This window comes from Schistocerca piceifrons, chromosome 5 (assembly GCF_021461385.2).
Source record: "Schistocerca piceifrons isolate TAMUIC-IGC-003096 chromosome 5, iqSchPice1.1, whole genome shotgun sequence".
Lineage (NCBI taxonomy): Eukaryota > Metazoa > Arthropoda > Insecta > Orthoptera > Acrididae > Schistocerca > Schistocerca piceifrons.
The window spans coordinates 279,668,391-279,694,985 of record NC_060142.1 but is presented as its reverse complement, the minus strand read 5'-3'; the positions used below and the strand labels follow the sequence as shown (position 1 = coordinate 279,694,985).

The following is a 26,595-nucleotide window of genomic DNA, read 5'->3' as shown; positions in this document are numbered from 1 at the left end:
CAGTGTCCGACGATTAGCAGCAACAGAAGGCGTGCCTCACTCTCATATCTGAGGGGTTGCCTCACGATCAGTTGCTGTACCCACGTCATCTACAACGCGTTCAGGCCCCAAGGCCACAGGATCATCATGGCAGAGGGTGGTTCTGTCCATGGCTGTTGCAGAAGTGTGCCGAAGATCCACTATTCACATCCATGATTTTATTCACCGATGAGGCAGGGTTCGCAAGAGATGGTGTTGTGAGTTTCCATAACCACCATGCAGATGTAAATATCCAAGCAACTCAGGAAAGAGGGCATCAACACCGATTTTCAATCAATATTGGCGATAGATTGATAGGGCCATACGTGCTACCACAAAGGATAACGGGGCGCATTATCTGGACTTTCTCATTAATGTAGTGCCGACCTTGCTGGAGGCTGTGCCACTGCAGCAACAGATACAAATGTAGTTCATGCATGATCGCGCACCAGCACACTTTCGTCACAGCGTTCGCGAACATCTGACGCAGACATTTCAGGAGCGCTGGATTGATCAGGGGAGCCCCACACCTTGGCCTGCTCGTTCCCCAGACCTCAGTCATCTAGACATTCTGTTATGTGGACACGTGAAAGAATTCGTCTACGTCACGCCAATCAATGTGTGGACAGCACTGGTTCGCGTCTTCAAAGCGTGCCAACTGGTACAATAGCAACCGGGTACACTTCAAAGAGTGCATCATTCCTTACGCCGGAGGGCAGAGGAGTGCACTGACATGAATGGACGCCACGTTGAACAGCTCCTGTAAACACGTGTTTATCGCAGAAAATATGCATTTCCGAACTCATATTTATTGGACTTATTTTTCTTGTTTCGATAAGTACTATAAAGTGTTCGACACATTTTTTTGAACACCCCGTATAGTTAGGAACCACAATTCGTGAAATACTTTAACTTTCCCCTCAAATCACTAATTAACTTTTCTTAATTATCGTGATTTATTTCAAGCAGTTTTTCTTTTTTTTCCCCAAAACTACACCTTATGCTGGCCAGTTTGGTACCCCATTTGTTCATTTCCCACTCTACGTTTGGCTATGAAAATAGGTGCAAAAACCCATTGTGTAATTTATAGGGGAGTCGTGTTTTCATTACTCTCAACATTTTAGTAAAAGTATCTTGATTTCCTTGCACAGCCCAGAAACCCCTCTCCGTGCCATCCATGGAAGACGACTAATGCACTGTAAGGGTAATGTTATACCGACACAACCAACTTATAATTAAGGCGCCATTACTGGGGTATTAATTACGTCAAAACTACAGGAAAGAAAGAAAGAACGAACGTACGACGTGGAAACGTTATCACTGGTGGCAGCTTAGACTAACCTCGTAAATTCACTTCAACATTTCTGAACGTCTTTTTCTTTTGAACCTCCTTCTCTATTTCACAATCAGCAGCAGTCAGAATTCTAGAGAATACACAATGAGAACAATTTTAAAAATCAAGTTGATAGTATTTCTGTGCGTGTTTTAAATACAGGTCAATCATGTCGTGAGTACAAATTAAAACTAGTAACGTACGATGGTTGGAACTTAAATAGTGGCAACTATTTATTCACAACCGAGTTGCTGTTTGCACCTGTTAGTGTCCTTCAAAGTAGTCACCAGCGTTGTGTAGAACCCGTTGCCAGCGATGTGGAGGGCATAGTATACCGTTAGGAGAGCCCGTTCTGTTGTTGGTGCGAATGGAGCTGTCTACTGCCTGTCGAATCTCTGAAACAGTTCTGAAGCGAATGCCACGAAGTGGTTCCTTCATCTTCGGAATCAAATCAAAGTCACAAGGACTTACGTCCTGGGAGTATGGTGGATGATAAGAGTACTTCCCAGTCCCATCGACCGAACAGAGCAGCCACAGCTTGCGCTGTATGCGCCCGCGCATTGTCGTACAAAATGATGGATGGGTTGCGCAGAAAGCGTTGCCGCTTCTGTCGCAAAGCTGGTCGCAGGTGATGCTCCAAAAACGAACAGTAATATTGTGCACAGACGGTCTGCCGTGGAGGAACGTAATGCGTTAGGATATCGTCACAGTCGCACACGAGGATCACCAGAACTTTAAACCGCCCCAGTCGCACCATCAACAGAACAGGCTCTGCTAACGGTATACTACGCCTTCCATATCGCTGGCAACGGGTTCTACACTACGCTGGTGACTACTATGAAGGACAGTAATAGGTGCAAACATATATCTCTTTTGTATCGGTTGTGAAAAAATAGCTGCCACTATTTAAGTTCCAACCCTCGTAAATGGCTACCATGTATCAATAAATACAATGAAAAAAATGTATTATATTTGGACACATTCCACATCACAGTGAGAAATCATGATCGTTAGTAATGGAACATGAAAATAAATGGGTAACTAAGTGGTCTTATATCATGCAGATACGGTAGAAACGGAGTCCTGCAAGCCACAGTTTGCGTGGCTACTCAGCACAGCACAAAGGCCACGATTGGCCATTAACCAACAGGCCCTCGACTATCGGTTGAAGCCATTAAAGTTTGCAGAACTTGGACGTCGGAGCCCGTGGCCACGTGACAGCTCCAAGTTTCCTGTGTCGCGCTGAGCTAATAGACACCGCTATTTACTTCGCCCACCTCAGGCTCGGACTTCTCTACCAGTAATATCGATAACCAGGTCGCATATCAATTCTGCAACCCTACGGTAAATTCTAACACTAACAGAACTGTAGGTTTCGTTCAGAAGGAAACTAATAGTGTTACAGCGTAAATAAAACCGAAGTACAAGTCGCACATCTTTTTTTAATAACTGGCTACTTGTTTCCCTGGATTCACATATGAACAGTGGAGATTGCCATTGTTGCACAAAAATGCGCGACATAGTGTTATCGATACTATATTGCATTACCCTAAACTTTATTCATGTGTCAAACTTTTTCAAACATGTATTAGTACATGGCGCACGGTCTTTCTGCCAAGTTGTGCTTCCCTCTGTTGTTCCAACATCTAAAAATTGTCCACGTCCGTAGCTGGGCTGCCTACAGAGACCTGGGTTCGATTCCCGGCCGGGTCGGACACTTTCTGTGCTCGGGGAATGGGTGGTGGTGTACTTTGGTTCGCATCGTCGTAATTGACATTCCACTATTGAGATGTCTAGGCACGACCCGAAAGAAGAAGAAGAAGAAGAAGAAGAAAAAGAAGAAGAAATGCTTTGGATGGCCACTGTTAAACTACCAAAAACCTAATGCAGTATTTCTGCAAAAACCTAATGCAGTATTTCTGAAGTTGTATTATGACAAATAATCAGTATTAGTGGCACTTCGAAAAAACCTTTCTTCTCGCAATTTTGCCTAAAACTGACATTTTTGAGAGCGTGGTTGTTGTCAAGAAAGAAACAGCAGCCAGCCACCGTTAATAATGGCATGTACTTTCACAAATAGCGCCGATACTGGTTTCGAATAGACAGGTTCATATTCAGACGGTTGTTCGCATTTATATTACGTCTGTTGCTGTCTGCTTTTGCTGTTGGAAAAAGTTTTCTTATTGGCACTTACAACCAGTCAGTTTCCTGATATTCCACTTAGAACGTTCGTATCAAAGTATTTATTTTCTAATTTACCTCTTTTTTGTGGTGATTCGGTGAGCAGCATAATTGTGTCGAATACGAATACCTTCTCAATTTTTTGGATGCAAATCGGTTATGTACACTCACGTTCAGAAAAAAACAGAACGCCTTGAATGACGTTCATTTTCACAGGACAAGTATATTAGCATATTCTGCAGAAATAGTTAGCATTTGAAACAGGTCGGCCCGCTGGTTCAAGGTCAACATCGATATCGCGGAGCAACACCACCTACTGGTAAAATGTGTCTACGGCTCTCGTCGCTGTAAACCGAAGGTAATGGATCAGTGTGACTTGAGCAGACGTATGCGCGAACAGTGCCGTCAAACCATGAATGAGGGCGCATTATTGGCATGAGAGAATGTGATGCATCCATCCGGGAAATAGCTTCTCGTGTGGGACGAAGTGTTTCGACAATGACACGGGTGTGTGCAGAATTTTTCACGAAAGGCCGTAGAACACGACGAGATGGGTCCGATCGCACCAACCAGACCATCCCCGAGTTGATCGACATCTCATCCAAATGGCATTGCAGGACAGATCTGCGTCATCCTCGAATCTGGCGCAACAGCGGAACAGTTGCAGAAACATGCTAGACAGCAATGGTGTAAGGAACACCACTGGGGACAGGAATGGCCTCAGACAGTGTTTTAGAACGAATCTAGGTTCCGTTTGTTTGAAAATGGTGGCCACGTTTTGGTTCGCCGCAGACAAGGGGGGAGTGGCATCACAGTGACTGCATTCGCACAGGACATACAGCGCCAACTCCATGCCTTATGGTGTAGGGTGCTGTTGGGTACAACCACAAATCACAGTTGATGTGTGTCCAGGGCTCTGTAACCAATAATGTGACCTACGTGAATGACATCCTGTGACCCCTAGCCATATCCTTTCTGCACAACACCCCAGACGCCATTTTTCAGGAAGAAAATGCACGACCACATGTTGCTGCACGAACACGCAACTTCTCGGTGTCCACAGGATGTCAGCCTTTTGCCATGGTCAGCCAGATCATCAGCATTGTCGCCAATCGAAAGTGGGTGGGATACGGTGAAACGACGGGTGCAGGGCTGTGACCCGATGCCAACAACCACAGGTGAACTTTGGAACCAGATGAATGCAGCATGGGCGGCTATACCTCAGAACGCCATTCACGCCTTATAAGCGTCGACGCCATCTTGCATGGAACAAGTTATCAGGACCCATGGCGGACACTGTGCCTACTAGGCAACACGACACATGCGGAACCGATGTGACACAAATGTTAATCATTTTTGCAGAACATACTAATAATGTCAAAATTAATTCAGCAGTGTTACCTCACCATCGTATTATGCTTATCCAGCCCGTAACCGAGTATGCTGTGTAATGTGAACAAAACAAACAGTATCTCACAAAACAAGAGCTGCTCCCACATGTCAATGTAGGTTGGTACACGAACACACCATCGTCAGGTATGTGAATGATTGGATTTCTATTCCTTCGTGACAGAAAGGCCACCACAGTGCATTAGCGTTGTTTGCTTATAGTGTTGTCACCAGGCCTGGTAGGATATATAACACGCGTCAACAGCGCCAGATTTTGAGAGATGACTGAAGCACACGGAGTGACAAGTACTCGTGCGAGGAAGAATTACCAGCATCTGACAGAATTTTAAAGGGACCTAACTGCGGGTCTCATTTAACCAGCTGATACACTGAAGAGTCAAAAAAACTGGTACACCTGCCTAATATCGTATAGGGCCCACACGCAGAAGTGCCGCATCACGACGTGTCATGACTCTGTTAATATCTGAAGTAGTGCTGAAGCGAATTGACACCATGATTCCCACAGGGCTGTCCATAAATCCGTAAGAGTACGAGGGGCTGGAGATCTCATCTGAACGGCGCGTTGCAAGACATCCCAGATATGCTCAATAATGTTCATGCCTGGGGAATGTGGTGGTCAGCGGAAGTGTTTTACCTCGGAAGAGTGTTCCTGGAGCCACTCTGTAGCAATTCTGGACGTGTGGGGTGTCGCATTGTCCTGCTGGATTTGTCCAAGTTCGTCGGAATGCCCAATGGACACGAATGGATGCAGGTGAAGAGACAGGACGCTTACGTACGTGTTACCTGTCACAGTCGTATCTAAACGTATCAGGGGTACCATATCACTCCAACTGCACATGCGCAAAGCCACTTCAGACCCTCCACAAACTTGATCAGTCCCCCGTTGATATGAAGGGTCCACGGACTCATGTCTCCATAGCCGTACATGTTCATCTGCTCGATACAATCAGAAACGAGACTCGTCCGACCTGGCAACGTGTTTCCAGTCATCAACAGTCCAATGTCGGTGTTGACGGGCCCAGGCGAAGCGTAAAGCTTTGTGTCGTGCAGTTATCAAGTGCACACGAATGGACATTCGACTCCGAAAGCCCATATCAATGATATTTCGTAGAATGGTTCGCACACTGACACTTGCTGACGGGTCAGCACTGAAATGTGCAGCAATTTGCGGAAGAGTTGCACTTCTGTCACGCTGAACGACTATCTTCAGTCGTCGTTGGTCTCGTTCTTGCAGGATCTTTTTCCGGCCGCAACGATGTCGGAGATTTGATGTTTTACCCGATTCCTGATCTTCACGATACACTCGTGAAATGGTCGTACGGGAAAATCCCCACTTCATTGCTACCTCGGAGATGCTGTGTCCCATCGCTCGTGCGTTCAAGCTCACATAAATCTTGATAACCTGCCATTGTAGCAGCAGTAACCGATCTAACAGCTGCGCCAGACACTTGTCTTATATAGGCGTTGCCCGTATTCTGCCTGTTTCCGTATCTCTGTATTTGAATACGCATGCCTGCACCACTTTCTTTGGCGCTTCAGTATATTTATTGCAATATCCAGATCTTAGGCTGTTCAGGCGTGACACTGGGCCGGACTGGGGAATTACTGCACCATACGTAGGCTACCGTTAACACAACAACGCAAAACAGCTGCATTTGCAGCGTTGCTGTGAGCGGGAAGCATGGAGTGCTGATCAATGGCGTCGCTTAGTGTTCAGTAATGAATCGTGGTTCTGCAGTAGCCCCTATGACGATTGTCGGCGAGTACAGTAATGATCTGGAGAGACGTCACATTCCTCCCATGTTTTGGAGAGACACTGGGGGGTTACTTCTGGCGTCATGGTGTGGGGAACATCGGGTATGACTTGAGGTCATGGCTTGCAGCAACTGAGGGAACTCTGACGGCACAACGGTACGTCACGGACATCCTGCATATTCATGCGACAGTATCAAGGTGCCACTTTTCAACAGAACGATGCTCGACCACATATGGCCTGCCTGTGAGAGTGATGTTGAGGTACTCTCATGGCGAGCAAGATCCCCAGATCTGTTCCCAATAGAACATGTGTGGGTCCGGCTCGGACGTCAGCTACGTCCCAGTGCCAGTTATCAAGGATCAGTTACAACTGCTGTTCGTCAGCTTGCCTGAGGAGAGGATACAACGCCTTTAAGACAGCTTTCCCAAGCAAATCATTGTATGCAATTAGGGCATAGGAGGTGCTGATATGTGGACCCACAGGCCTAGTTCTTTCTAAATCTAACTCCATATTGTAACTTCAGATAGCCGGATACAACGCCTGTAAGACAGCTTTCCCAAGCAAATCATTGTATGCATTTAGGGCATAGGGGGTGCTGATATGTGGACCCACAGGCCTAGATCTTTCTAAATCTAACTCCATATTGTAACTTCAGATAGCCTTTGAACCCATGAAATTACGTTTCCTCCTCACTTTCTGGGTGCTTCACCCCTTTTTCAGGTAGTGTATTTTAAAACAAAAGATCCAATGACCAACAAAAATTCGATCAATAGTCGTCCATAATGGCGGAAATGTTGCCAGTGCAGGATTTTGTGCACAAAGTGACCTATCGATTATGTCCCAACATGTTCGATGAGATTCATGTCAGGCGATGTGGGTGGCCAAATCTTTCTCTCGAACTGTGGAGAGTGTCCTTCAATCCAATCGCGAACAATTGTCACCTGGTGACATGGCGCACTCTCATTCATAAAAATTCCGTGGTTGCTTCGGAACAGTTCGTGAATGGTTGCAAATTGTCTCTAAGTAGACGAACATAATCATTTCCCGAGAACCATCGGTTCAGTTGGAGCAGAGCACCCAATCCATTCCACGTAAACCCATACACCATTATGAAGCTACCATCATTTTGCGCAGTGCCTTGTTGACAACTAGGGTCCAGGGCTTCGTGGGTCTACCCCACACTCTGACCCTACCATCAGCACTTACCGACTGAAATTGGGAAGCATCTGACCAAACCACAGTTTTCCAGTCGTCTTGGGTCCAACCGATATGGCCGTGTAGAGGCGCAGCAGGCGATGTCGTGCTATTAGCAAAGGCACTCGTGTCGGTCGTCTGCTGCCGTAGCCCATTAACACCAAATTTCGCCGCACTGTCCAAACTCATGCGTTCGTCGTACGTCCCATACTGATTTCTGCGGCTATTTCAAGCAGTGTTGCTTGTCTGTTATCACCGACAACCCTAGGCAAACGCCGCTGCTCTCGGTCGTTAGGTGAAGACGGTCGGCCACTACGTTGTCCACGGTGAAAAGTAATGCCTGAACTCTGGTATTCTCGGCACACTCTTGACGCTGTCGATCACGGAATACTGAATTCCCTAATAATCTCCGAAATGGAGAGTCCCACGCATCTGGCTCAAACCACCATTTGGCGTTCAAAGACTTAATTCCCGTCATGCGGCCATAATTACATCGGGAACTTTTTCACATGAATCGCCTGAGTATAAATAACGGCTCCGCGAATGTACTACCCTGGTATCATTCGATTAGGCGATATTACTGCCATCTGTATACGTGGATATCGCTATCCCACGAGTTGTCACTCCAGTGTATATTTCCTAAGATTCTTCCTGCGAATCTCAACCTGACATCTGCTTTTCCTACTACTTGTTTTATGTCGTCATTTCACGTTAGGTCTCCTCGAATGGTTACTACCTGGTATTTCACGGAATTTCCTGTTTCCAGTGATTTGTCACCAATACTGTATTCCAGTAGTAGTGTATCTTTTCGCCTATTTATGCTCGACACGCTACTTTTATTTACGTTCGGGATCAACTGCCAGTCCCACCTTCTTACAGACAACTGCATCATTCTGCGAACAGAATCGTGTAGCTTCCGGCATTGTGCACCAGATAATTATACAACGGTCGCTCCACACTTCCTTGGTGTTCTCCTGACATTACCTTCACATCTTTCGATTTTTCTTTCCATTAAGAGCGACGTTTTCAGCTTTATCTACAAAGAAGTCCTGGACCCAGTCACCAATTACGTCCGATAAGCTCTTTTCTTTCACAAAACGAAAGTGGGATATTGTATCAAATGACTTCCTGAAGTTAAGGAACACGGGATCACCCTGGGCGCCAATTGTGGCGTTTCTCCTGTCCACTGGTTTTTGTGTTTTTAGGGAGCGGGTGGTTCGTTAACCGCCTGACCTGTGGGAACCTGAGTGCTTCAAGACGCCGTTATAGATTCAGGGGGAAACCACACAAGAACGGAGCTTCAACTTTCATCTTCGTAATCAACAAGTCACAAACCGTAACTGCAACACAACGATTTATATCTGAACTCAGTACATATTTACCGCCAGTCTTGTCCCTAGGTACCACCCAGTCATTTAAGTTATTCAGGCACTATATAAATCAAATCTGGCTACGCGCTGAATAGTTGCCGTACATCAGATCATATCGAACAGACCATAACAACTGACAATAATGTTTCATTCATTTTATCTGCAGCCGGCCTCGACGGGGAATCTTTGACATCCGTCGCCTTATCGCCCGACCGTCGGCTCTTCGCCGCCGGTGGCCAGTTACCGGCTGCACGACTGACGGCGGTACCGAGTGATGTTAAATCGTGCTTTCTGTACCACATTCTGCATAAGATTAACCACAGAATTTCCCCTCGGCTCTCTCTCTATCAAACAACAAAAAGGTCGTGTGATGGCCTTAATGTATATATATATATATATATATATATATATATATATATATATATATATATATAGTACTAACTGGTCCCTCACACAGTGTCTACGGCGCTCTGAGGCACATGGACCCACAGAGCAAGCTGAGTTTCGGAAGGTGTCTGTTCGCGGAATACATGTTGGTTTTAACAGAGGAGATTTTCGTTCTCCAAAAATTTCATAATACCTGAGCACAACTACCACAGCGATGGACAGGTCACTGCATAGACGGCTATCAGATGCTCTTGCCCTAGCCACCACTTTAACCAAATACGGCACTGTGGTATTTTTTTCGAGTGAAGGTAAGTTGGAGATCAAGTATTTTCTCCTTCTGATACTTGAGAAAGTTCTGGAACTGAAGAAGCGTAAATATTCCGCTGACATGTAGGGGCTTATGGCGGAAATGGTGGACAACCACGTAGATGTGTGACGAATGGCAAAGGACGCACACGTTGAGCATTTGTAATTCATATAAAAAGCTGTAAACGATATTAAGAAATTTGTGTTACAGTACATGACAAAATACGATTCTTACTCCTAAATTAACTGCACCGTATATTGGTAATTATGCTTGTTCTCATTTTGCATAATAAATCAAAATTGAGATATAAATTTCACAATTCACTAAAGTTAGAATTAGAACAGCGCCGCGTGGTTTGAGACACCATGTAACGGATTGCGCGGCCCCTCCCGCCAGAGTTTCGAGTCCTTCCTCGGGCATATATATATATATATATATGTGTGTGTGTGTGTGTGTGTGTGTGTGTGTGTGTGTGTGTGTGTGTGTGTGTGGTTCATAGCGTAAGTTACTTTAAGTAGTGTGTAAGTCCAGGGACCGATGACCTCAGCAGTTTGGTCCCTCAGAAATTCACACGCATTTGAACATTTAAAACAGCTCTTTTAGAGAAAAGTAATTGAAGGAGAAGACAGAAAGATGATGATCAGCTGGAAAGTTACAGTTGAAGAGGTGCTGAGAAGAGTGCAGCAAGCCAGATCTATGTGGTGAGACAGCCAAAGAGGACTGACGAACTCGTAGTAGGACACATTTAGAAGCACAACATCATCACTAGAACTATGGCAGAAGGTGATACGAAGGAATCGTCTGGGATGACCAAGGATGTCATACATGCAGCAGATTGTGAGTGATGTGGGATGCATTACGTACGCGGAACGAAGAGGAAGGAAGATTGAGGACGAGAGTAGCGTACTGCACTGCAAACCAACATCGAGGTCGAACACTAGAGAGAGAGAGAGAGAGAGAGAGAGAGAGAGAGAGAGAGAGAAAATTGGAAGAGCTTCGATAAGAAGCCAGGACTTCCTGCATCCAAAGGACACACACACACACACACACACACACACACACACACACACACACACACACACACTTGCATCGGTTTCAGAACATAATTTTAATGGATTATGGAAATTAAAAACTTTTTTCTTCAGGAAGTTAATACATTTATCCACAAAAACAAATCGCCTTATTACACTCTTCAGTATCGTATTAGGTCTTCCTCAAATGTAATTCTAACATTTTATGTAAGTTACAGTTCAGGCTACCACTGTTTTTTCCCCAAAACGGTGTCTCCATATACGCTTGGAAATCGATTGTCTTGTCAGTACAGCATACTGCAAGTGGATCTATGGAGCAGTGTATCCATGAGCCCACACAGCACAACAGTGGAATACTGATGGGTATAAAATGAGGATCCGCACGGCCCCATGCGTTAGGTGATGCGGTATCTTAGCCCCTAACGCAGCACTGCGCGTGGCACACTTTTCAGGGCGGGCTGAAAGATATACGGAAAGGGGAAATAGGGGAGCTCGTGAAGGCAGCAAGGGGCCGGAGAGGGGGTGCGGTCTGCGGAGGTAGGCCCTGCTTTCCGAGGCAGGGCTCCCCTGAAAGCGCCGGCGAAATGCATGAGCATCTCAAACGAAAAGAGGCCGGGAAAGACCATTTTCTTCACGCGGGGCTGCCTAGCGAGTTCAAAGACGAGGGGGCCGACATCAAACGCCACTGGCAGAATAGCATTACGTCCACATATGAGCACTAACGATGTTAGTTACTGCCAACAAATGCTAAAAATGGGAGGGGGGACTTAGAAAGAAACTAAGTGCCCATAACGTGCTCCGACAAAGACAGTGAAATAACAAAGCATAATGGACGTGTACAAGTTGTGGAAGAAATACGCGACCGTCATCCGCAAATTCCAATAATTCCAATCCCAAAGAAAGCAGGTGTTGATAGATGTCAAAATTACCGAACTATCAGTTTAATAAGTCACAACTGCAAAATACTAACGCGAATTCTTTACAGAAGAATGGAAAAACTAGTAGAAGCCGACCTCGGGGAAGATCAGTTTGGATTCCGTAGAAATGTTGGAACACGAGAGGCAATACTGACCCTACGACTCGTCTTAGAAGCTAGATTAAGGAAGGGCAAACCTACGTTTCTAGCATTTGTAGACTTAGAGAAAGCTTTTGAAAATGTTGTCTGGAATACTCTCTTTCAAATTCTGAAGGTGGCAGGGGTAAAATACAAGGAGCGGAAGGCTATTTACAATTTGTACACAAACCAGATGGCAGTTATAAGAATCGAGGGGCATGAAAGGGAAGCAGTGGTTGGGAAGGGAGTGAGACAGGGTTGTAGCCTCTCCCCGATGTTATTCAATCTGTATATTGAGCAAGCAGTAAAGGAAACAAAAGAGAAATTCGGAGTACGTATTAAAATCCATGGAGAAGAAATAAAAACTTAGAGGTTCGCCGATGACATTGTAATTCTGTCAGAGTCAGCAAAGGACTTGGAAGAGCAGTTGAATGGAATGGACAGTGTCTTGAAAGGAGGATATAAGATGAACGTCAATAAAAGCAAAACGAGGATAATGGAATGTAGTCAACTCGGGTGATGCTGAGGGAATTAGATTAGGAAATGAGACACTTAAAGTAGTAAGGGAGTTTTGCTATTTGAGGAGCAAAATAAGCAAAATAACTGATGATGGTCGAAGTGGAGAGGATATGAAGTGTAGACTGGCAATGGCAAGGAAAGCGTTTCTGAAGAAGAGAAATTTGTTAACATCGAGTATGCAGTGAAGTGTCAGGAAGTCATTTCTGAAAGTATTTGTATGCAGTGTAGCCATGTATTGAAGTGAAACATGGACGATAAATAGTTTGGACAAGAAGAGAATAGAAGCTTTTGAAATGTGGTGCTACAGAAGAAAGCTGAAGATTAGATGGGTAGATCACATAACTAATGAGGAAGTATTGAATAGAATTGGGGAGAAGAGAAGTTTGTGGCACAACTTGACTAGAAGAAGGGATCGGTTGGTAGGACATGTTCTGAAGCATCAAGGGATCACCAATTTAGTATTGCAGGGCAGCGTGGAGGGTAAAAATCGTAGAGGGAGACCAAGAGATGAATACACTAAGCAGATTCAGAAGGATGTAGGTTGCGGTAGGTACTGGGAGATGAAGAGGCTTGCACACGATAGAGTAGCATGGAGAGCTGCATCAAACCAGTCTCAGGACTGAAGACCACAACAACAACAACAACATCCGCAAAACAACTGACGCATACAAAACAATACTATCTCCAGAACCACTTGAACCACTTGCACACAGATACCAGCCACCCACAAAGATACAGTATTTACGTGGTAGGTAGAAGCAAAATTCACTTGCAACGCAGAACCGGTTTTTTCTGCGTAGCCTATTGCTACCAGTAAGGTAAAGACAGCCGCAACCCGAAAGCTGCTTTAATAATCTCAGTAGATCTGTGGAATATTGTTGCTGAGTAATATGTCACGATACAAAGTACCGTTGCGTTAGGCTACAGCTGGTGCTGGTGCTTTGAAGAAGTTGATATTCAAACCACGTACTTAATGAGAAAGAAAACCCACCAAAAACGATGTTTAACGCTTTATAATTCGGCGGCTCCTATCCTCTGCTTCTAACGTAGAACGAAGTCTCATTTCATTGGCCACTGAAATGCCAGATTCTTTATTGAATTGGAACGTGGAATTCCACACAGTGACGTCACCAGTTCATCGTCCACGTGCTTTTGCACGTCGCGTGAGAGAAAGGCCTAGCTATAGAAGAAGGCTCAAACATCCATGCAGGATGCAGGGACTATGCAGATACGAAAGGGCGTGCACAAAATAGACTCTCGTGAAGAACGCCACCAAAGCTGTATTCGGACTGACTGCAACAACAATATTCTTTACATGACGGGGACCTACTCTCAGTAAATAAATAGGATTCCGAGGGGTTCGCTTCTTCCTATGCAGGAGGAGGAATGTAGAGCCATATTAAAAACAGCATTATGGCATGGAATCACTTTTACAGAAATGTTGTGATAAGTTCGTGATGCTATAACACTAGGAAATTCGTTGATCAGCTAAACGACGTAAGAGAAGAAGTCGTTACGGAGGGTGTCCAGAACAGCTAGTTCCCGCTTTATGTCCACGCCCAGAGTGAACTTGAAGGTACTCCGGAACATGGCAGATACACGTCCCGCTCACAAGGACATCCTATCTTCCAGTAACTGACTGCCATCATACGTCACAGCAGTTCTCGGTTACGGCGACGAATGTGTTCAGGGTCTTAACATAATTAATGCGTTCCCTTTGGCTCCCAAATTCTGATTTTCGTAAATCGATTCCACAATAATGTTTCTGTTTGGTCATTTAAAGAATACAGTACTAAAGTTTGTTGGTGTCACTCATTCCTGCATCAAGAATTTATATATTCTTTTCAAAATTGAAATGGTTTTTTCTTGCTGCTATATAATATTTATATGCGTTCCAGATGTGTTTTGGCTTTTATATTAAAGGCATCTTCAACAGATTTTTTGTGGACTAAAATACTTTTGATTTAAAAGCTGTTGAACTGGCGTTGAACTATTTCGAATCTTTATCTTTTACATGAATAAAATGATACTGACAAATACTAGCCTATCTTGCCGAAATCAGCTTTCCCTCTGGTGGTAGGATAGACGGCACACTTCCGCTTCACGGTTGAAAAATTGGCATATACGTATTCACATTGAGATCTGTTCTCACCTAACGAAATACGAAGTATGAAAACTAATAAACCAAAAGATTCGAGGTGACTATGTGGTGATTTTTCATATGTGATGTGGAAGTGCGGCATCTGACCGGTGACTAGGTGAGAGAAAATGCCGATTAGGGCACCACAGAAGAGAAACTTGTAAGGTACATTTTATTCATGTAAAGTTATGGTCTGATCTATTGCGACTCTATAAGTATCATTTACAGAAATAAAATTGTTTTATTCGAGACAAAAAGCCACTAAGGATGACTCATGTTAATGTACGTACATATGTATGACGTAAATTAATATTACACCACAGCAAGAAAAAGGCGTTTGAATTTATAAATCTAAACCACCAGTATTGATCCTGGTCCACTCTAATCGTGAATGGGTTGTCACATTACATTACTACATGCTATTTAAAAGTTTGGATAATTTGAGCGAGGTGATTTTCTGTGAAATGAGGGAAAAAGAGATACAATGAAGTCTGGCACTACAACACTGTCTTCATGCTTCAGAATGCTGTTCGTTAAATACTGCTGTATAAAAAGCTGAAACAGAAAAGAAGGAAAGAAAAATAATAATGAAAGTCTTGGGACCAAAATATGAGAAAGAGAAAAGGAAACAGACGTAATAAAGAAGTTTTTCATAAACTAGAACGAACATCAGACACAATAAGGAAGACAAGAGTTGTATTTCATGGGCACCTAAAACAGCTACATGAAATTACGATACATAATTTTTAACTGTTTTGGAAGAAACCCAAAAACTTCAATGACATGGATCAAAAAAGTTAAAGCAGACCTAAGAGAAAAGGAAATAACGGAGGAAGAAATACGAGAAAGAGAAAAGTTCAGAGCAAAAATAAAAATTCTCAAGAGCCTCCGGGAGAAAACAAAAAGACAGGCGCAGTATGGACAGCAGAAAGAATAGGAAAACATAGATAAATAATGAAAAACTACTGGAAAGAAAATAAGAAAGAATGTGGTCCTTAGCAGGTCAAAGCAATAAAAGGAAAGTTTGACAGTAGCAAAACCAACTGACTAGTAACGACGATACATCCTGCTATTCTCTCTCTCTCTCTCTCTCTCTCTCTCTCTCTCTGTGTGTGTGTGTGTGTGTGTGTGTGTGTGTGTGTGTGTGTGTGTGTGGCAAAGGATTTCGTACAATACAAAATCACTGGCTTGTGGGAAAACATTCGCAACTTCTGTGCACTGTAGTAGGAATGCGTTGACTTATTTCGAAGTTTTCTAGCCATTCCAGGTCTCGAAAATGTTGGAGTGCAATGATGTAACACCAATGACGATTTTTCCCTTTTTTCCACAATACATGTGACCTTGCTGGATGTAATGGAACAATTTCTTACGCATTAACTGACGTGAATAAGATTTTAAAAGTCTTTTTGGACAATCTCGTCGACGTCTTCTTCTTCACGAATTCGAATTCACTGACATCCATAAGGAAACAGTACTTACTCTTTATTGAAAATAATATAAAGGAACAGATAATCTCACTTAATCCGTCAAACGAGATCGAAACAGCTGAGTTACGGGCACCAGTCGTGTAAAATTATTTACGACCGCAAAAACGATATTTTATCGGGGTATCTAAAGCTATTCAGGTACCACATGTAAACACGGTAACGAAAATCGGTTTCCGAAATTCTTTTTTCGTATACTGCAAGTTGTGTAACATGTAAATATGGTGACTGACTGTGGTGATGGCAGCCTACCGATGGGGCACGCTATCCTGAAATACGCCTTCGCTTCCAGCGCCTACATGATGGGAGATATTCGGAAGCGTTGAGAGCACTCACACACGGCGATTCGGTCGAAGCGGGACGACAGATTGCCTGCTCCGTTATGCTAGCGCACTCTCCGCAAAAATCGGTTCAGCTTCGACTACTAAATGTGTAACGTCCATCTCTCCAGCCATCTAGAAGAATACGACGCCTTCTAGCTACCGTACAAGACACACGACTCTGTTCACGTGGAACGTATAACATTCTTTGTTGAGTGCAGCAGATCTTATACCGGAGCGACACATCGCTGCGTGTTGCAGCAAGGTCAAACTCTGACAGAAAGAATGGGCAGCCCTTGCGCGGTGTAACTTCAAAGTTGACAAATTATTATTCTGGTGCAAAGAGGGTTGCATCTAGCTAATTTCTGTATCTACCTCTACACTCGGCAACCACATTACGGTGAGTGGAGGAGAATACTTCGTACACCACTATCACTTCTGGCCTCCACTGTTCCAGTCTCGAATGGTCCGAGACACGAACAATAATGTTGGTAAGACTCCGCGTGAGGTCATCTCTCTCTCTAATTTTACCTCTATGGTCCCTCCACGAGATGTACATAGGAGGAAGCAATTTATTGGGTGACTGTTGTAGGAACGCACGCTCTCCGAATTTTAACAGTAAACCACGAAGTGATGCAGAGTGCCTCTCTTGTGGCGTCTGCCACTGAAGATGACTGAGTATCTCCGTAACATTTTCGCGGCCTTGTAAATGAACTTGAAACGAAATGCGCTGTTGTTCTTTGTATCTTCTCTGTTTTCTCTGTCAGTCGTGTCTGATACAGATCGCATAATGAGGAGCAAAAAGGTCTTATAATCTACCTTCTTTGTGTGTGTGTGTGTGTGGGGGGGGGGGGGGGGGGGAAATACGCTTCCTGGCCGGCGATGACTGCTACCGCCATGCATCAGCGCTGCTCAGTTGCCACTGGAGTACTAGTTTACTACGTATTCCTCGTGTTTTACTCTCCCTACTAATATTTACTGATAAAACGAATATCACGCTAGACTAACTTGGTATTGCTCAATCCAACAGGCGGGTAAAATTTCGCTTTAAAAATCATTTTGTTTGTAAAGGGAAACAAACCAATGCTTTCCATCGACAGTGGGAGTCGCGTAAAGACGTTTTGAGCAATATTTGTTCTGGCTGACCCCAGCTACACACTACTGCAAATAGCTGGCGAAATACCAAAGAAAAGGCCCCTGGCGGCTCTTAGGTGAGACAGCCGGTACATATTGAGTGTAATGGTCCTAAACACTCTCCTGGGATACGCCCGAAGTTAAATTCCACGTCTAGAGATTTCTCTTCGTTAAGAACGACATGCTGTGTACTGTTTGCTAGAATCTCTTCAGTACAATGACACAGCTGGGATGGTAATCCGTACGCTCGTATTTTGTTCACTAGGCGGCAGTGTGGAAATGTCTCTAAACTCTCCCGAAAGTCACGGAACATGGCATCTACCCGGGTGCCGATATCTACTGCTTTCTGTGTCTCGTGAACGAACAGAGCGAGCCGAGTTTCACAAGATCGTTGTTTTTAGAATCTTTCTTGATTCCTACAGAGGGTGTTTACGGTGTCCATATATATCATAATACAGGGTCCATAATTCTATAACACCTTGACGTCAGTGATATAGGACTACGGTTTTGTGAGACTGTCCGACGACCCTTCTTGAAAATAGGAATGATATGAGGTTTTTTTCTAATCATTAGGAATGCTTCGCTCCTCCAGCGACTTGTACATTGCTGCTAGAAGGGAACAAATTATTCGCATCCTCTATTTAGACCAGTATAGGTATATCCCATTAGGTCCAGCGCTCCTTTCTCCGTAGAACGATTTAAGTTTTCTTTCCTGTGTACACTTATTTAGATATTTGTCATTATGAATTGACGTCCGCCCCAGTAGCTGAGTGGTCAGCGTGACGGATTGCCGTCCTCTGGGCCCGGGTTCGATTCCCGGCTGGGTCGGAGATTTTCTCCGCTCAGGGACTGGGTGTTGTGTTGTGTTCATCATCATTTCATCCCCATCCGGCGTGCAGGTCGCCCAATGTGGCGCCGAATGTAATAAGACCTGCGATATGGCGGCCGGACCTGCCCCGCGAGGGGCCTCCCGGCCAATGACGCCAACCGCTCATTTCCATTATGAATTGATGCACAGAGGTTAAAGTTTTACGCTTCACAGAACGTACAATTGCAGAAGTCTCTGACTAAAGGACTAAGAATTACAAACAGAGCGAGACTTACCATATAAATACCGCAGAGTAATAATCTGTGGGAGTATGAATGCTAATTGTGCCGCAAGCGCAGTTGTACGTACAGAAAATGGTAAGCTTCGGACTGCTGGTAGGAGAGTGCGAAGCTAACAGTTTTGCCTACGAAGGAGACGGCTTACTAAGCGCTGGTACTGGCCACAGAGAAAAGCTGTTCCAGTGTGTGAGATCAACATCAGATGGGCTCTACAAGGTGCATATTAGTCACAAATGGATCCACCCACACGAGTTCGTTAAGCTCTTAAAATACGTAACGAACAACGGGCACTTGCTTATCCACGACGTAGCATTTTACTCCTTCCGTCAAGTAAGAAAGGGCATCCTGTCGACGACGAGGTCGTTAGATACCGAGTTGAAGCTCGGACTGGGGAACGATACGTGAAGAACTGTGCATCAACACATCGTAAACATTTTAGGGAAAACACAGTACTCATGGACAAAGAGCAATACATCACAAAAACCAAGGAATACATAAACACCAACGCCATACAAAAACTGAAGTCAGATCCAACTACCCGATTCCAGGCAAATGTGAAACGAACACTGAAAAACATTGAAAACACACTCACAGACAAACAGAAATACTACTTGACACAGAATAACCCACAAGCACCAACACTCCGCAGTCAACCGAAAGTACATAAAGACGGAATGCCGATGAGAGCTGTTATCAACTTCAAGAAAGCCCCAACATACAACACCTCCAAAAGTTAGTTACAAAACACTATACAGTAGAAAACAACAGAACAGTGATAAACACAGGAAACCTAATAGAAAACATACAGGTACCACACACAGCATCACTGGTTTCATTCGATATAGAAAATATGTATACCTCCATCCCTATCACAGAAACAATAGAAATCATAGAACAAAATCTCTCATCCCACAGCAACCTCACCACAGACGCAATAAAAGAAATAACAGATATGCTCAGACTGACAACTGAACAAAACTACTTTCAGTTTGAGAAAGAATATTATCTACAAACTGATGGACTGCCCATGAGATCCCCAATATCAGGAACACTAGCAAACATTTTCATCAGTCACCTAGAAAATCAGATATTTGATAAGATAACCACAAATGAAAGTTTGAAAATCATATATTGGTACAGATACGTGGATGACATTATTTGTCTGGTGGATGAGCCAAGCGAAAAAATAGATGAACTCCATTCAGAAATAAACAAAGCTCATCAGAACATAAAATTCACACTTGAAAAAGAAAAAGAAAATCAAATAAATTTTCTTGACATTAGAATTAAAAAAGAAAATGGTAAACGTACATTTAACATCTTTAGAAAACCGACAGCCACAGACACAATAATACATTCCACATCCAACCACCCCCCACAGCCAGAAACTTGCAGCACTAAGAAACATGTTACATAGATTAAACAGAATCCCACTCAGCAAGAGAAACTATGAACAAGAAATGAGTACAATCATACAAATAGCTTGGAACAACGGGTATGACACACATGTGGTAGACAAGCTCAATCAAAAAATAAAAACACAAATAAAAAAAAAACAACAGTTCCACAATACAAAAGAACTCACAAGCTGAAAACTTACAAACACACTCAACAAACACACACAATGACAACACCACACAGAAAAGAACCAGATGGTACACCATGACCTACACACATAAACTAACACACAGAGTTGCAAACATCCTAAAGAGACAGGGCTTCAAAATAGCATACAAGCCTGGGCAAACCCTTCAATCACACCTAAGCCAGCCAGCTACCAAGAGGGACAAATTCCAACAATCAGGAATATATAAACTTGAATGTCAAAGTTGTGATGCAGTATACATAGGCATGACATGCAGGAATTTTGAAACAAGATATGAAGAACATATCAGATGTTGGAAGTATGAAACAAACCATTCCACATTTGCAGAGCATTTAAAACACTACAACCATCATCCTACAAACATTGAACAAGAAATGAAAATAATGAGAATATGCAACATCTTATACAAATGCAAGAAAACTTCCACATCCAGAAAGCCATATCAGAAAACAAACATGTGATAAATGAACAAACACACATCAGCACAGGCACCCTACTACACTTAATAAAGGAAATGATAACATAAAACAAAACAAAAAAAACTCTTCCCCAAACCATCTGGAGACACACACACACACACACACACACACACACACACACACAGCCAAAAAAAATTATACAACACCAAAATACACACACACACAAATGCATGCACGAACAGACCATAGATACTCCAATAGTTACACTCATAAGTTTGGCAAAAACATTTGACAGTCGGCAACAGAAACCAAAGCATTGCATTAAAACAAGCGTTCAGTGCGTAGTGCTGTGGAATGTGGAAAAAACCGCAAATTGGCGTTCATAAGAAGAAGAACAACACCAAAAATGCAACAGGAGCGTAGTGTGTAAGAAATTGTCCACGCAACCTGTAAGTACAGTTCAAAACATTACTACTTAATAGGAAATACCAACCACCAGAACTGTTTATAACCTATAGGCACAATGACAAAAATGTAAATAATATAGCTAACATATGTACATATTCCAGGCCACTGATGATGCCTTGCAGAAAATAAAGGCGAAACGCTTATGGCACTAAAATTGTGTTTTATTCAGTTGCTGTCAGACGGTCCATAAGTAAAAATTATCAATATACCGTAATATTACACGCAACTGAGGAAGACAGGACTATAAAAGTTGAAAACACAGAAAACCTAACCTGGATGGAGAAGTAGTAATGCGAATATTTTGATTCGTCACAACAAAGCTGGACATGTGATACTGTGGCAATGTTAGGTGTGTGTATAATAACTGCCAATGATGATAAACGAGGCAGATGCAGAGGAGAGGCATGTGTCTACTTTGGCGACAAGTGGATCTTGTTCGTGTATTTGGGAGGAAATTTGTACAATAGCCGCTTCTTGGGATGGCGTAGTCCATGGAATTCAAATACACTGTGCAACAGAATTGAAGGATCACTTTTTTGAAAACCCGTAATTGTATTACGTGGCGTCTGTAATTGTGAAATTTGGCCCAGAGGTGCCTGTAACCTACCTCTGTAATGGTGCAAAAGCATGGTGCCCTGCGATGTCACCCTTGGACATGGCGGAGCTTCAAAAAGCAAGATGTCCACACATGTGAAAAGAAGGCCACAGTTCAGAGGTTGAGCCCCTCTTACTCACATTTCACCCCTTCGTTTGACGCCTCAGAACCGCGACGTCCAGCGTTGAAATCACGCGGTTTTGTTATGAGTGGAAAACATTTCAGACTCACTGCCGCTCAGAATCGACACGAGAGCCTCAAGCTGTGACATACATGGCGTCAATCAAACCACCTCTTTCCTTGGGACGTTGATTTCCATACAGTTCGCAATGAGACGAACGAGAGGACGACGTTATTGTCAACTTTTTATGCTGTTGACACCTCCTGGACGATTCAGTCTTTCTCAAAGGACATCACGGGGCTGCGACCCCACTGAACGTGTTCTCACCCCTTTGGAGTGCAGTGAGACCACAATTTTTGCCCTGGTGTACAGTGTGGAACCACTACGGACCGCACAAAACCATTCGACGAAATTTGAACGAAATCTGAAGCAGAAAAGGGTGCTTATGTTTTTCCACTACTACTGTTTCACACCATCCTGTGGCATTATCTCAGAGGGGTGCAACAATGACACTTGCGTAAATGAAATGGCAAAGAGTCCAGTTTGGCAAAACACTCGGTGGTGACCATCCATATTTAATGAGAATTTTAAAAATGTGTCTTTAGAGAGAAGTCTGGCGAAGTAGCCTTAGTCGCCTGCAGGCAGGCAACTGGCTTTCGAGGTATGTCAAGTGGTAGCCTAACTGCAGGTGCCTATGGCTGCTTCAAAGGTTCTCTCTGTAGAGGCACATTTTTAAAATTCTCTATAAATGTAGACAGATGCCACTAAGGGTTTTGCCGAACTGGGGGTTCTTAGACGGACCCATCGCCATTCTATTAACACATGTGTCAAGATCTCACTCTTCTATGATCATACTACAGGAGGGGGTGAAACATGAGGCGCTGAAGAAACATGAGCACCATTTGCTACTTCAGATCAAATTCAGATTTCGTTGAATGGTTTTGAACTGTCTCTACTGGTATCAAAATACAGATTCTGTTTGCTGTGTAGTCCCCATAGACAAACAAGGACTTACTGTCTATCTGTACTACTGGGTTATTACCAGATTTGTAGAGAAATTCCATCACTCCATACTGGCGTAGAAGGTGTCATGTTGATCATCTGTGTTGGCTTACCTGAAACAACAGGAAACAAAAATTAGCGAATACATATCAAGGGAGTAAGGATCCTACTTACACAATTTCATTTACCTCGTACCCATAATATGCTAGTTACAGAGAACTACACATTACTAACTCTAATTAAATGAATTTTTCTTGTTGTTTGAAATGTATATGTGTAACAACAGATATCTCATATGTAATCTGAAGTCTCACACTAGGTTTTGTCATATGTATGTGAGGGCTAATCTCAGGAACTACTGTAGGGATTTTGATTCGGTTTTCACTACTAGATAGACTCATTCACGAGGAAGCTTTGTGTACATAGTCTATTACCTCTACGACAGTAAGGTCTTCTAGCTGTAAATAGAATGGTCTGCAAAACGTAAGGACGATAGTAACTTTGGGATGACGTGTAACTGCAAAGTAATATAGCTCCGTGAAACTTGGATCAAATATAAAAAGAACTGCTACAGCATAGTACAGAAGCCAATTGAAAGAAGTATGCAATGAGACGAACAGAAATGATACTTTTATTCAAAGACAATAACTGCACGGAAATGACCACTATTTGTGATGGCACCTTGCGCACTACAAAATGGGCGATACGGTTCTTAATACGGTGTGTGATCACCACGAACGGCAATGCATTCTTTGCAATGTGCTCTCACGCAGGCCACAAAGTTGATACGGAGTTCTCGTGGTACGGCGTTTCATTACTTCTCCAGCGCCCGGTCGTGGAGGCCGAGCGGTTCTAGGCGCTTCAGTCTGGAACCGGGCGACCGCTTCGGTCGCAGGTTCGAATCGTGCCACGGCCATTGATGTGTGTGGTGTCCTTGGGTTAGTTAGGTTTAAGTAATTCTAAGTTTTAGGGGAGTGATGACCTCAGAAGTTAAGTCCCATAGCTCTCAGAGCCATTTGAACCATTCCTTCTCCAGCGCGGCTGACGACGGCTGGACGGTCGCTGGGGGACGTGGACGTACTGCAATAAGCCTCCCCATGGAATCCCATACGTTCTCAATGGTATTTAAGTCGAGGGGAACGGGCAGGCCAGTCCATTCGACGAATATTCTTTCCAAACAATCCTGCCCGAGGAACATCCGCAATTGAGCATTATACCAAAGGTTGAAAATACCTCTACAGTTGTAAGGTTCTTTTTATTTAACACACGACCGGTTTCGGGCTCTTATACGCCTATCTTCAGGTGTCGTAACTCGGTGCTGTCACCCCGAGTGGCGCGGTGGGCGTGTACAACACGCGGTGTGCTACCAACGAGCGCAGAGCATGCTTACAGATGTAGCGTTATTTTCAACCTCTGGGAATATTCTCTCGTTCCAGAAGCTGCTCCACCTGCGCTGTTCTATGCGGTCACCCATTGTCATCCATGAAAAACTGGCAAAGTGCGAGTAGGACAGCCGCACTGAGGGTTGCGTACAAACTTACACTACTGGCCATTAAAATTGCTACACCACGAAGATGACGCGCTACAGACCCAAATTTTAACCGACAGGAAGAAGCTGCTGTGATATGGAAATGATTAGCTTTTCAGAGCATTCACACACAGTTGGCGCCGGTGGCGGAACCTACAACGTGCTGACATTAGGAAAGTTTCCAACCGATTTCTCGTACATAAACAGCAGTTGACCGGCGTTGCCTGGTGAAACGTTGTTGTGATGCCTCGTGTAAGGAGGAGAAATGCGTACCATCACGTTTCCGACTTTAATACAGGTCTGATTGTAGCCTATCGCGATTGCGATTTATCGTATCGCGACATTGCTGCTCACGTTGGTCGAGATCCAATGACTGTTAGCAGAATATGGAATCGGTGGGTTCAGGAGGGTAATACGAAACGCCGTGCTGGATCCCAACGGCCTCGTAACACAAGCAGTCGAGATGACAGGTATCTTATCCGCATGGCTGTAACGGATCGTGCAGCCCCGTCTCGATCCCTGAGTCAACAGATGGGGACGTTTGCAAGACAACAACCATCTGCACGAACAGTTCGACGACGTTTGCAGCAGCAGGGACTATCAGCTCGGAAACCGTTGCTGCAGTTACCCGTGACGCTGCATCACAGACAGAAGCGCCTGCGATGGTGTACTCAACGACGAACCTGGATGCAAGAATGGCAGAACGTCATTTCTTCGGATAAATCCAGGTTCTGTTCACAGCATCATGATGGTCGCATCCGTGTTTGGCGACATCGCGGTGAACGCACATTGGAAGCGTGTATTCGTCATCGCCATACTGGCGTATCACCCGGCGTGATAGTATGGGGTGCCTTTGGTTACACGTCTCGGTCGCCTCTTGTTCGCATTGACGGCACTTTGAACAGTGGACGCTACATTTCATATAATACACGACCGCATGTTGCAGGTCCTGTACAGGTCTTTCTGGATACAGAAAATGTTCGGCTGCTGCCCTGACCAACACATTCTCCAGATCTCTCACCAATTGAAAAAGTCTGGTCATTGGCGGCCGAGAAACTGACCCGTCACAATTGGGAAGTACTGTATAGGTTTCGATGAGCGAGTTTGCGAGTATCAAAATATGTGACATAAATGGTCGCATCTTTGCATTGGCTTAGAAGCTTCGACGTCTTACACCGCCAAGGGACCGTAGCCATTAGTATGTGGCATGAATATCGACTTCAAACGTCCCTTCGTTGGTGAGAAAAAGGGCTCTTAACAGTGGGACAGATAGACAGACAACGGACAACGAAGCGATCCTATAACGGTTCCGTTTTTATCAACTGAAGTCCGGTACGCTAAGATGAATTCAAGAGCGAATACATCCCTGATAAAACGTATACGAGGTCAGGTAAGAGTACAGTGTTAGAATGAAGTTGATCGTGGAGTGTACTGTGTTCAACATTATGCCTCCCACTTCATCCCGCTGGATCTCCAAAACCACCATGTTCGACAATGCTCGACGTACCCTCATATGTCGGGGGATTGAGGAGTGTGAGGTTTCAACACACAATATACTGGTTCTTGCCATTCATTACAAGTACAAGTTGTGCATTACGCTGGTATTCTAGATAGCTAGGTTTGAGTTATTTGTGATAAATACTCCAGAAGAGTAGAGCACTATGAAAAATTTGTAAGACACTCATTTATTGTTCCCCGCCACGGAAATACCTAGTAAAAGGCGAAGGACTTATTCGTCTGAGGGTGGGAGGGGGGGGGGGGGACACACACGTAATACACCCGGGAACAGAGGGAGATGGGTGGGGTGACGGACAAGGGGAGGGGTTGGAGCGGAGGATGGAGTGTTAGTTAAGTCAGTAATGTCAGAAGTAGTGAACCGGATGGCGACATTTTTGAAGTAGTATGTCGTATTAATCACTAACGTATGATATTTCATTGATTACTCCTTGTAACCAAACTATTTGATATATCTAGCGGTAGAAATTGAGGTTACGCAGTGACAAAAATTTCAAAAGATGCTTTTAGCACCTCCACTGCCTGATTCGGAGAACGACAGTCGGCCTGCATTTATCTGTTCACTTCTTACAGAAACAAGCAATCGACGTACGTAA

At 44.0% G+C, this 26,595-nt stretch overlaps 1 protein-coding gene and 1 pseudogene across 2 annotated transcripts in view; both read right to left on the bottom strand.

The window, feature by feature from the left end:
- LOC124797855 (semaphorin-1A) overlaps positions 1-26,595 on the bottom strand; it is a 909,059-nt gene that overhangs the window by 347,716 nt on the left and 534,748 nt on the right. The gene's annotated exons all lie outside the window — the stretch shown is intronic.
- Positions 26,124-26,258, bottom strand: LOC124799716 (annotated as a pseudogene).